This window comes from Anopheles ziemanni, chromosome 3 (assembly GCF_943734765.1).
Source record: "Anopheles ziemanni chromosome 3, idAnoZiCoDA_A2_x.2, whole genome shotgun sequence".
NCBI classification, from domain to species: Eukaryota; Metazoa; Arthropoda; class Insecta; order Diptera; family Culicidae; genus Anopheles; species Anopheles ziemanni.
Genome location: NC_080706.1, coordinates 74,272,953 through 74,286,303, shown reverse-complemented (window position 1 = coordinate 74,286,303; position 13,351 = coordinate 74,272,953). Strand labels below are relative to the sequence as shown.

The window sequence follows — 13,351 nt, the reverse complement described above, 5'->3', positions numbered from 1 at the left end:
CGGTCGTGCGATGCTTCGACTTCCAGCAATAAATAAATGGGGAGGAAAAAAAAGCTAATAATAATAATAAACTCAAACTCCCCGCGGGTACATTCGTCTGGGAGATCCGTTCGGGGAGATCCGCGACCGTAAACTTGGACCGTTAAAAGTTACATTTACTCCGTCGAACCAGCAACATGCCCGCGAGAAACCGATGTTGGACAAATACCATTTGTGCTTTAAATCTGGACTTTTTTTCTACTCATTTTCGTTCGTTTACTCCATCATGCTCCCCCCCGGAACCCCCGACGGACGCAAATGACGAAACGAACGGTTTGCGCGCGCGCGCACACCCGAACGCAAATGGGAGCTTTTGTGAGTTTTCTGCCAGATTGCGGGTAGATTATTGCGGCAATTGCGCCCACGGGAGGTAGGGTGGAACGGGTAAAAATAAAATAAAAGTAAAACAAATGACCCACGCCGGCAGTGGCAGACGGGCATGCGATGCATGCGACAAAACAGTGGTGTGCAAGCATTAACATAAATAATGACCACACGCTGGTCAACGAAGTCGTCAGTCCCAGGCCGTACGATCGTTGAGGATCCGAGGGATGCTTTACATTTGTTTCGAAATGATTTTTCAAGCGGCGCTTGTAATTGTGGGAAAGATTGGCAGGAGTTTTTGGAAAGATTTTTTCACTGTTTTGTGTCTAAAAATGGTAGAAAAAGACAACATTACTTTAACATAAAATTTATTTTCATCCCCAAAAACTATAATAGCCCTTTCGCATATTTGTTTCATGCCATTTGAAACCTTTAGCAAAAAGCGAAACAAATATTCATGCTTTTGCACTTCAACGCCATATATAACCAACGTACGACAAGGTGAAGATTACAGATTTCCATTTCTTGTGGAGTTCCCGGCTTGATCATGATCTCTTGTTTGATTTTATTTCGATCAACGCAAGCTCACTAGTATCATACTCTCTCATCGGTCTTTATCGATGTGACCCAACGACATGGCCACTGTTCTTTTTTTCCGATTCCGATTCTTTCCGAAGCAGGGCATAACATAAGTTTGTCATTTTGACACCAGAAGATATTTTTATTATCTTGATCTTTTTATTAGCACGTGCTTGTTGGAGTAGAAATAAAGTGAAGAATTTTATGTGGTGGAGACTTTCATCACATGTTAAAGCCTTATGTAGAATGTATGCGGATACACGATCATAGGCATAACCTTTATTAATTAAAATTAACGAGTCCTTAATATGTTGCATATTATTTTGCTTTCTGCTGTCATTTGTTGTTTACTATGTTAAAAAAACCCAAATATTTTCACTTTAAATTGTTTATTTAATTATCGTTAAAAATTGAAATTGTTAGAATTTTGTCTCCATGAACTAGTTCAAGAGAACGATTGGAAGATGAAAGAAAAACACGTGAATTGTACTTTCGAAGGGAATTTCACACGATGCCGACCCTAAAAGAAGTGCCGTTCGTTTACGATGCACCCTATTGACCTCCTTGGTTGATCGAAGCAAAACACAAAAAACAAAAACAAAACTTAAATATTCAAATGTGACAATAAACCAATCTCCCGATGCCATGAAGATTGTGACAAAAACGAAGCAAACAAACCGAATCGCACCGGACGGCGGATTCAACCGAAAAGGCTTATCGGTGATGGGGCACTTTGGGAAACTCGGCAACATTCCCACCTGAGCGTCCAATCTCCGGGGCGGTCATAATTCTTGCTCCAATCGCACACTGTGCGCTCGCCGATGGAATGATATTGGCGATAAAATAAAATCCGATGGCCACCGATCGGGGAGTGAGGTTCGAGAGGTCAAGCCGTCGATCGGCGGCAGTTTGGTTGGCGCATCAAAAAAAAACACAAAATGTTCGTCGAGGTCGAGCGGGCGCGAGATAGCAATTTTCGGGGAAAGGTTTTCGGTACTAAAAAATTAAACGTTTAAAAATTGTCCAACGAGAAAGGATAAGAACTCGCGATGCCATTGCGCTGCTCACTTTTGCAGATTCAGCAGCATAAATATGTTTCAGTGCGGTCGAGGCGCGATTATGACCGACTTACTGAACTATTAATTTCGAATAAACGGCTTGCACCGAGTCGGCGATAAGTGCACTCCTTACGGCGGGAAGACGCATTCATAATGGGAACCTAATGGAGATGGTGGGACAGTTTGGGAACGTCAGGCTCCCTTCTGATGTTCGGCGGCACTCGAGCGAGAGAGTGCAGTGTACAGCATAAACGTTGGGATGATTATGATGATGATGATGATGGTGATGCGCGCGCATTTTCACTCGACCCATCAGCAAGGGAAAGGCAACACGCTAAAGGACGAGCAGCGGCGTAAATCGTACTTTCGAGGGGCATTAAAATGAGCGAAAAGGTAAAACGATGCGAACGGAGGAACTTTTGCTTTCCAAAACACAACCGGCACCGTTTGGGGGGACGATAAGCGATAAGTGGCCGATGATAAATAGATGCTGCTGCCAGTATTTGTTTAAGCTTACCGGCTGCAACGATGATGGTACCACGTTTACGCCGGGTAAATTATGGCCGATCGGTTGTAATCAGACGATAAGGTATACAACGTCCTCGATAGTATAGTGGTCAGTATCCCCGCCTGTCACGCGGGAGACCGGGGTTCGATTCCCCGTCGGGGAGAAAAGAGGCTTTTTTTAGTAGTGTTAGTAGTGCTTATACTAGGACTTGTATGCCATAGATCGCTTCTTATCCTTTCATCATAATATCATCCATCTTAAACAAAAAGAAAGTCAAAATACGAACCCAAAACAACCGTTTGCATCAATCAAGATTATAGACCATCATATATCATATCAACTTGTTTTACTTTACGGGAGGATTTAAAATTTACTATAAGTTTTAATATAAAGACATGTCCAACTGGTTTTAAAATTTCTGTATGATACTTCTTGTATTTACAAAATAGACAGACCAACTTTCTAACCTCTGCAACTTGTATGAGAACTGATGATGAAGTTATTTTGTTTTTCATTATTTATAGATTCGTCAAATATGTGAGTTTCAAAAACTTCGGTTGTTGCACAAGTTCAATCTTAGCATATATCCTCGATAGTATAGTGGTCAGTATCCCCGCCTGTCACGCGGGAGACCGGGGTTCGATTCCCCGTCGTGGAGAAATAGTATATTTTGTTTTGATGTAAACATCCCTAAAATACTAATTGTATAACAAACGGGATTCGAGATCATCTCCTAATATTGCTCAACAAAATTATAGACTGGATGCGCGGCTCCATGAGCTTCGTCAGGCTAAGACCGCTCAGCGATTGTAGCGTCACATAAGTATTAATTAAGCAAGGAATGACAAGCTGCGTCATGTCAAGATTAGAAAAATTTCCTAAATGTTATTCCATTGAAAAGTTTACTGTGACAAAAGCCTCATTTTCAAAACCTCATTTTATGCGAAACCATCAATAACTTTTTAAGAGAATCATTTTCCACGAATATAATTGTGTATTGACAAGTAATTTATTTTTTTACTTTTCAATTGAATATTTTTTAAATCGTTTTAAAATTGACAATCTTGAAATGTTGTCGGACAGAAGACAGGAAAAATAATGTTAAGCAAAATTACTATATTAGTAAATGTGCAGGACATTAGTTTTGCTAATCCATGTCCATTATCCTCGAACTATTCCTAGAATGTTCCTTGTCTTTAAGAACATCTTTACACGGATCTCATTAATTCATGTTAGTCAATCAATCTCATATTTTTAGCCAATAAAATAATGAGATAATTGAGTTGCAGACGAAATATTGAACATTTTGTAGAATTTATATTTGCAGTAAAGAATGTTTAGTATGTTAACATTCCTTTTATTACATGTTGTAAGTAAAGCTGAATGTATTATTGAATATTGTTATTCATATATGCAATCAAAATCAGATTGCTCATCTACTATCGTTCTTCTCGCTATAACCCTGTTTTATTTAGCTTCCCCTCAACCACAGCTGTATGTACAATGGATCGTGCATCTGTGAGATTTTGGTTTTAAATAGAATTTAGATGATATCATAAAATGCTAAATGGTACATTGGATGCTGCGGTGCCGGACTCAAAATCGGCTCCCCTCCGTCAGTATCCTCGATAGTATAGTGGTCAGTATCCCCGCCTGTCACGCGGGAGACCGGGGTTCGATTCCCCGTCGGGGAGGTAAATACTTTTTTAAATATACTTAGCTATGCTTTCTCCCATCAATCCAATATACCAGGGGTTGGGAACATTTCCTGATAGGGGCCAGATAATGAAAAAGAACCCAAATCCGCGGACCAGAACATTAAACGATGCTTTGATGTTCTGATATGAAACCGATAAACATGAGATAAAACATTTCAAAGTTACTCTTTTTACCATTAATTTTTATACTCATTTTCATTGAAATACGCGCTTTTTGAACATGTTGGTTTTTGTTACACTATGCATTACTTTTTTATATCACGCTTGAAGTAATTCGTCTGCCCAAATTATTTTACAATAGAAAGGTTTTAATGGCGTACTCTATTGGGAACCATATTTTGTTTCGTAATGGTGCCGAGAATTGTTTTACTGGAATGCACATATTGTGGAAGTAAAGATGTTATTTAGCCACGGAACTCAGAACCAGCTTCACGAGATTGGTACATTGTAGATGGATGAATAGTGAAAATAAAAGATAAAAAAGTCTAACAAAGTATTCTTGGCATTTAAAAACTTCATTAACAGATTCAACATACGCTTTTAAGGAAATATGAATATGAAGGAAGCATTCAAAACAAGGTTGTAAAATAAACTTATCATTAATTATGCTAAAATTCAATTTTCTTCTTTTTAACTTGAAAAAATAAATTGTAAAAAAATGGTTAACTAAAATAGGTTCATGGGGAATTTAATACTTTTTGCTAAATGTACCCAAATGCAATCGATTATTGTTTCATGGAGATTGTTTGCTATTATTATTTTCTACTTTTTCACTCTATGGGTACACGATTCTGTATTAGCTGTTCTTATTTGTTCAGACATTTGACTGTTTGTTTAAAATAGATTTATTTGTGATATCATCCAAACCAGTTGCGCAAATTTGAATCCAAATTAGCGCACCGACTCAGATTGTGCAAATTTCACCATCAACATCCTCGATAGTATAGTGGTCAGTATCCCCGCCTGTCACGCGGGAGACCGGGGTTCGATTCCCCGTCGGGGAGAGACAAATTAATTTTTGTTCGCTTTTTGCCAAGTTCCATGGTCATGTTTTCATTTTAGCGTCTCTGGCGAGCTCTTGAACAAACATCGTTTCAAATGTCTCTTTTATACGCATCGTAAGAACACTGCAAAAGCATTAACGAACATATTTAGATACCTTACAAAACTATGTAACTCTGCATTGGGGGGACTAATAAAATGGTTCGTTTACGTTCACTCGTACTGCTCGCAAGAGGTAGGAAATGGTTCGCGTCGGTAGAAAGTTTCCTCTGCATACAAGATGCGCTAAATTGTCCAACATGTTACATTGAGGAGTACAATTTGAGTTGTCTAGTCCCGAGGGCGCCTGGTCGCTTTAACCAACTAGGCCGACATCGCCGGACCGGGTCGAATGCTCATAAATTCGTATCCGTGCACGCATTATTGCGTAAATTGCCGGACCGCCGGAGTAAGGTACGGCGCACGGTGGGATGGATGCAATTTAGTACGCTTGTAAAACGGCTCTGATTTTGCCCTAAAAATCCCTTTCCACGCCACGATCGGATCGGATCGGAGCTATGGAGAGGCAGCTTAGATCGGATCGTTGCTGTTTCTTTCACCCTGTGGACTAAAGGTATCCCCAATAGACAAACCACGTAGTCGCGGGGGGTTTTTTTCGCCCCTGATTTGTTGACCAGAAGTCCTCCGAAGGGTTACGTTGAACACGAGCGAACATATACGGTCGAGGATAGGATCTAAACGGTCCTCCCCCCCCCTTTACGCTGGACTCCGGAAACACTACTCTTTGGAGTCGGACCGTAAAATTGTCGACCTCACCTGACGAGCAAAAATACGGACGACAATTGGCCGCCCAAGAAAGCGGGCGGCGAAAGGCGAACAACGGAAGCTTTAAAATACCCCAACTCCCTGGGTCCCGCTCTTAGCTCGGGCTAACGGATGACCGTTGCGAGATAATTGAAGAAATTCTACACGTCTTCGCCTATCGGCTCGTAGCCGGTCGGCTTATGGGGGATTCGATCTCTTCAACGTCCGACGCTGACGATGCGCCTATACCGTGGACTATCTTCCATCCTGCGATAGAGAAAATGCACATGATTTCCTCCCGGGATCTTCGGTGCGCCTCCAGCACAGATTTGTACTTCTTTTTTCCCCAGCCCTCCTCCACTGGTTGGGACTTGAGATTCAACCAATGCAGGTGCGGTTCGCATTCGCAAAAAGAGACGGGGATTGGCGAAGGAAATAAAACAGAAACGTCCAGTATCAGTCGGCAGCAATCGGTAGCGCATAAAATATTCGTGTCACCACCGCGTGTCGTCAGCTTGCAGCGCAAGACCTAAGATGCTGCGGGAATGATCCTCCCAGTGATTGGCCGGTCCTAGAGAAGACAAACAAAAACCATCCGCCTGGGAGACCGGGAGAAGGCATTCTTTGGTGGGCCCGAGGAGAAGGAGGAGGTGAGCTCTCCTAACGACAATTCCTTCGGTCGAGGAACCCCGGGAATGCCGGGGCATAAGTAGGCACCGCCGGTGACAGTTACGCTTCGTTACCAGGCATTGTTACCCGGGCGAGTTCCGCCACGAGGTACGTCCGGAATCCGTCGGCCGGCGAATAGATTATTTGTCTTTCAAGAGCCAGGACGGGCAGGGATTTCCTCCAGCACCTCCGCAACTGGGTCTGCTGAAGCTGTAAATCTTCTTTTATTCACCTTCGCTCGCACGATCGAGTGGAGATGTTTTTCGTTTCGTTTTTGTGTTTGTTTGTTGGCGGGGGTTTTGTTTTTCTTGTGCTTTCGCCGGGAAGAAAGTTTCCACCGGTTCGGGAAGGGAGGATGCAGGGTCGTGCTCGAGTGGTGGCATGATAGCCAAATGGTCATGCCAAGTGAATCCGACCCTCTGCACACGTCTCCCATCTCCGCCACGAATGGTGGCCAGCCGATTTACCCGAGAGGACCTTTCCATTTTTTCCACCTGCAAATCCTGGGACCTCCGTTTCGCTTACCTCCGGCACGATCTTCTGGAAACCGTGGAAACCGGCGTGGGTAGGGCGCAAGATCCGTTACCGATAGGGCTCCGTACGTGGAGGAAAAATACATTTTCATTATTCAAATCGATGGACAATAATATTATGTAAATCCGATTGAAATGTGTTCGGGTCGGGTGAAAAATCGTTCCCGCACACATTCGCTTCCGGGTTTGTTTTTCCTCTCCCGTATGAAGAAGTGGCTGCCCGATGGAAAAATTGCCCCTGAAATGAATAATTCTTCGTCGAAAGAGTCTCAGTAGCTGAGAGCAGAAAAAAAAACAAACGACTCAAGGAGCCTTCATTTGAGAGCACGATAAAGACAATTTAAGAGTTGACAAATGTGTACATCCAGAGAGATGCACTGAAAGAGACCGAGTTCTGATGGAAAACGAGGTCGGATATTTGCAATTTATACATTGTTTCAACGCAATCCTCCGAATATTTGTTAATTTTCAATCATTGTTAGCAACTTTAGTATTTTTCATTTTATTTAGAGAAGCAAAGGTTTAGGGAAGAAAATTAATTAAATTTGCATTGTATAAATTGCAAGTAGAAAATTAATAACAACTTTATAGCTTAGAAAACCGATCTAATTCATTGTTTTAATAACAACCAAAAGGTACAAAAGTTAGCAAAGAATCAACTAACCTAACAAGAGGAATTAATGAAACCCTCTTCTAAAATCGTTAAAGAATTGGGTTTAAATTGGGAACATTTGATGATGAAACAGAGTTTACAAAAAAAACATCACACATGATCGCTTAGATTTCAAAAGTTTATTTGTCAACGTTGTTTAATATGTTTGTTCTAAATATACTATGTCAAAAAGTTTAAAAATCTTTTTGATGTATTAAATCTTTTGCTGTTGTTGTCTTCTAATGACACTTCACAGTATGTTAACCAGTTTTTAGCGTTCCTTACCTTAGCTCTCGAACAACCAACATCGCAGTAGGGCCAGGTCCGATGACAGATTCGAACATGACTGACGACAAAACAACAACACGCGGAAACAGACAATAAACAAAAAACAAATGTCTTTTCCATCGGCGTCCGCCTTCGTGTCGCTCGTGAGCCGCACTTTACAATGTACCATCCTTCCCGTGCCTCGTTAGATTTTCCCCGGTCTACCGCCCTCCTCCTCCCCATCAACGGGTGGCGCGTATAAATTTAAACCCGTTAGCCTTTTTGTCTCCCATTTTCCCGGGCGAGGTGGTGTTCTTCTCTTCGTCGTCGTCGTCGTCGTCGTTGCTGTCGTGACGTGACACACTGCCAGATCTTGGTCAGATCTGTCTGCCAACCCCCTCAGGCGGTGTGGGGTAGAGCGGTATGGGGTTATTTTTTCACTTTTTCGAGAAGATTCCTGCGCTCGCCGGCGCGTCTGCTCAATCCCACCGGGATGACGACGACGACGACGACGACGATGATGATGATGGTGATGATACGAAGAAAAACACGAACCATGTGGTAAGGGCGTCCGATCGGGGTGAAAGGGCGGGCGGGGATGGGTGCGACAGGTCACGATGGTTGACTTTGCCGTCTCCTCCCGGTCGCGCCCAGCTGCAGCCCTTCTGCCAAAGTACGAATGTAACATTTTATCACTTTTATCTCCCCGAGGGAGGAGAAACCTTCCCTTTACCTTCCACGATCGCTCCTTCGGCTGCCACATTTGTAATGCATATATATGCAAACGCGAAACAAGGGTTTCTTTCTTTTTTCCCTCCACCACAGAGGTGTTGCCTCGTCGCAAAAAATGTCGCGTTCCTTGAGGCGAGAAAAGCCAGCGTTCCGCGCGGGTCGTGATTTCGTGGATCAGCTGCAGCCAAGTGCTATTTAAACGTTTTATCAACGAGCAAACACCGTATCCCTGACGAATTATGAACCTCGGTATTTGCAACCCTACCGGTGGGGTTTTCAATTTGTTTGTTTATTTAGCCATGCTTCTGCGGAAAAGATGAGTTAGATTTCACATTGGCTGGAAGACGTTTAGTTAACCGATTTTAATAATTGGTTGACAAATGGGTTAGTTTTAGTTGCAAGTAGCGTTTATATTTTCCAAGCATAAAACAAATTTATCTTCAACTTAATGAATCTTACGATACGTAGAAGATACTGTATAAACATGGTGCTCAGTATGTTTGTTGTTATGGAGCAAACATGCTTTACGAGAAGCTTTAGATATCAAACCTAATCTTGTTTCATTCTAATGGATCAATCTACTGTACTTCTATGCTCATAGCTTTACAAACCTTCTGACCCCGATTTTTTCATGCTTGAACCGAAATACATCGCGTATTTAAAGAAAAAGTTCCATCTACGCACCCATTAACAACCTATTTGCTCCCGGTGGGGAGGGTCTTAATGATCACCCTCAACGCAGCTGGGTCGATACTCCCACATAGTCCTCAAGATTCGGTGAACTTCGACACAGAGGGTATAATTTGCGCTTACAACAAGTGCCGCACATGAAGTGCTGGCAACAATTTCTCTTCCAAAAACCTCTTCGTAAACCAGTGATGAAAAATTAAATAAATGATTGATTGCTGAGCGCAAAGTTTCGGAAGTCTCTTAGCTAAATATTGTGAGTGTGATCAAGTACTAATGCTGACACGGTTTTTATTCGGTCAATTCAAAAAGGTCTTACATGAAGGCTTGTTTATTTTTTAAACGAAAGAGTTTTATACAACAGGGGTTCTATTTATATCACACAAATTTTATTCATTATTAAAGGGAAATTTGAAACTTGTGTGACATGTGTAGAGATTTTCCTTAACAGGATGACAGCTGAAAAGAAAATAACTTACTTCTCTTAAAGAGTTGAACAAAGATTGAGTAATGTTTAGGTTGTTGCTTGTAAGCTTTTTTTTGTACTTTATCGTAGAACATGTCTAAATACACTTGCAGGTTACTTATCAAGGTTTTCGTTCTTTGCTGGTAGAAATAAAGGCGATGCTATCGGCATAAGGAGGGAATATCAGAAGTATTATATAGTGTGGGGCCTAAGATACTTGCTTATGAAACTTCTGCAGAGAAATCAAATATGTTTGAGTACATGTCATGCAAAAAAACTTGAAAGTTTGGAGAAGTAGCTCTGTACCATTTTGATAAGGAGCATAGAGAAGTTTAATTTAAATAGCCTATGAATCAGATCGTCGTGCCATCGAAGGCTTCAATATCTATTAAAGCCATAGCAGAAGATTTGTGATTTATTTTAGCATTTGTAATGTGGTTGGCAACTCGAATTAGTTTAAGGGTAGTGGAGTGGCCGGAAATTATATCCCACGAATACTGCTATTCTGTATTAAACGCTAAATAATAGCAAAATTAGTATTAATATTTTCGAAGGAGATGAATACGTTTGTTACATCATTTATGAGTTCCGCGTTCAGTTGTTCTTTTTGGAATGCCTCTTCAAAGCAGATTGAGCCAACGGCTTTCAAAACGAAGCGTACCTCCGTTCGGATAACTCCACGCATAAGCTTGGCGTTATCAGAAGGTCATAGTGATTTCGTTTTGCTACATCATGCAAAATACCATCTCAAGGGTATTGGAGGTGGTTCCACACGAACAAAAACTTGCTTACCGGCGACCCCGAAAAAAAACTCATCCTCCCATAAAACATCGTCCAAATTTAGTGGCGGGCAATAAATTACACACCTGTTCCGTCGGGCTGGACCGGTGCCTCGTACGGGGTCCCGTTTGTTTTTTGCGCAACTCGCTGCCCAAACCCGCCAAACGCCTCCATAATCGAAAGGAGGCGTCCCTCTAGCAGCCCGGCAAAGACTCCGCGCGGCCGGGAGGGACCCCATTTGCGCCCACAAAAGTACAGACCCGGGCGCAGTCGCAAGTAACGGTGGCGAATTTGCGGCCTAATTGAAATCGGTCAATTTGCGGTCGGCTTTGGGCGAGGGAGGAGGTAAGAGGGTGGGCGCAAAAATGTGTGCAAATCTTGCGTCAAGTGGTGTCGACGCCAAGGGTAGGCATTATCGCGTACACGGTCCCTCATCCTTCGCGAGGATGGAAAAAAAAGAGGAATACGGAAAAAAAACCACACGCTTGGAATGATCAGTGAATTGAACGACGTTTTGACACTTGCGTATTTGGATGCGCCTTCGGATACGGCGCAAAGCCAGGGCCGTAGGGGCCGCGCACTGGGAAAACAGATTTTTCCCGCCCACCCCAACCCACCACCACGCAACGCGCGTACACCGTTCGCGTCGGCTTTAGGGTCTGTAATTTTCAAAAGACTCCCTAGGTCCGGGTAAAGGGTGGCTTTCCGTTGGTCGGGCCGCCCGAAAAAGGTGGGTCCATGTAAAATGACTGCTTGTTTTTGGATTATAGCGTGCGGTGCGCTCGCGTGCGTGCGTGTGTGTGCATTAGGAGTCATACCAATTTTTTTCTCTTGTACTTGTTTAATGTCGTCTCCATTGCACTCGGCTCAGAGTTGCGCAGTGGATCTAAGACGTGCGCTGTCGAAGGTCGCGAACGTGCGTTCCTATCCTGGGACCGCGCCGAGCGAAGGAATTATTCATGAAGTCAGCAAATTTGGAAGATAGCGTGCACATTCAGCGAGTGTTTTGAAAGGTTGATGGAATGAGACAGCTTCGACAAGATGAGTTATAACTCGGGTGTTTGCGTTTAGATGCCTGCCTCCAGCCTTCAAAACCATCCCATACAGTTTGGTCTATTCTGTTGGAATTTCAATGTTTTCTATCTTTTTTGATTAAATTTCAATGTGTTTTTCCAGTATTTTATTTTGTTTTATATTTTGATGGACCAATAACATATTTTTAATACTTATAATTTACAGTACCTACATTATTTGTAAGATAAAATCTACAATTTTCATGTTTTGAATATATCGTTTTGAATTTCTAATCAGAGTTGGAAGATATCATATTTATAATACTTTAATTTATAGTACCTACATTATTTGTAAGATAAAAACTACAATTTTCATGTTTTGAATTTCTAATCAGAGTTGTAACAAATAGTATATTTAATACTTTTAATTTATACTGTTAGCATGATTTGAAGGGAAAAACTACAATTATCATGCGTTGAATATAACGTTTTGATTTCTAATCAGAGTATAAACTTTTTAATTTATGTTTATAGCTCAAGAGTTTTGCATTTGTTTTACGGTTTTAATTTATTGACATCTTTGATATAGTGTTGATATTGAAAGTGTTTGAATTCCAACGATAACTTGTTCCTTTTACAGCTTTCTTTTCTACCAGTTGTACATTTTTTGGCAACTTTTGGCAACTAAAATAAGATTATTGGTAGCTTTTATAAAACATAATTTAATATTTGTTGATTCACCTTTTTCAGCATTTAAAAAAATTAATTTTGCATTTCTTAAAAAAAACAACTTTTCTTTTCTTCCTCATTCTTTTCTGCGGTGGGACTTTTTTTTTCTAACCTCGCCCCATACAACCCACCCAAAGTGACAGGTGTCCATCTGTTTGGCTCCAGCGTTGGGCCCACATGTTGCGTTTTTCGACGAGCCGGCCATTGTGTAAAACATGAATGTCATGTTAGGGGAAAGGTACCGCCTCATGCCCGGACAAAGCGGGCCACACGAGCAATTCGCGAGCGCTAGGAAAGCATTTTGGGGGGAATTTCATTCCGGCGGCGCGGGAGCGGGAAAAAAGTAAAAATCGAAACAGCTTCAAAGACGGCCGCGCACGGCTTTGATGATCGGCTGTGCGGTAAAAGACGTAGCGATGTTAGGCAGTAAAACAATAAAAAAAAGAAAGCACGACAATAATCCATCTGCATGAGCGCGCGCGCGCACGCGGGCTCTGTAACTATTTCCCGGCCCTGCTCGCAATCGCATCGGGATGGCTTTATTTGCTTCCCGTGGATCATGTGCCACATCAAGCTATGCTGGTGGCCATAACGTAGCAGTTTGTGTATGTTTTTTCACCGTTTGGAGAAAAAAAACAAGCTGTATGCATTTCGATACTCCAGCACCCTTGGTTGTAATGTTACGATACATTTACCGATCACAGTTGATGGGTTTTGCAAACCATTGAAGTGCTTTTCTAAGTAGTCCTTCGAAAATCTTTTGAGCCAAAAAAAAAATAGTTTGCTTTTAA

General features: G+C 41.9%; 1 protein-coding gene and 4 non-coding genes across 5 annotated transcripts in view; 4 read left to right on the top strand and 1 right to left on the bottom strand.

Moving 5' to 3' along the window:
* Positions 1-13,351, bottom strand: part of LOC131285458 (Krueppel-like factor luna) — a 102,530-nt gene that overhangs the window by 3,733 nt on the left and 85,446 nt on the right. The window lies entirely within an intron of this gene.
* On the top strand, positions 2,600-2,671 carry Trnad-guc (transfer RNA aspartic acid (anticodon GUC)). Its single transcript has one exon. It is a non-coding gene; the product is annotated as a tRNA-Asp (tRNA).
* Positions 3,095-3,166, top strand: Trnad-guc (transfer RNA aspartic acid (anticodon GUC)). The gene has a single exon. It is a non-coding gene; the product is annotated as a tRNA-Asp (tRNA).
* Positions 4,131-4,202, top strand: Trnad-guc (transfer RNA aspartic acid (anticodon GUC)). The gene has a single exon. It is a non-coding gene; the product is annotated as a tRNA-Asp (tRNA).
* Trnad-guc (transfer RNA aspartic acid (anticodon GUC)) lies at positions 5,159-5,230 on the top strand. Its single transcript has one exon. It is a non-coding gene; the product is annotated as a tRNA-Asp (tRNA).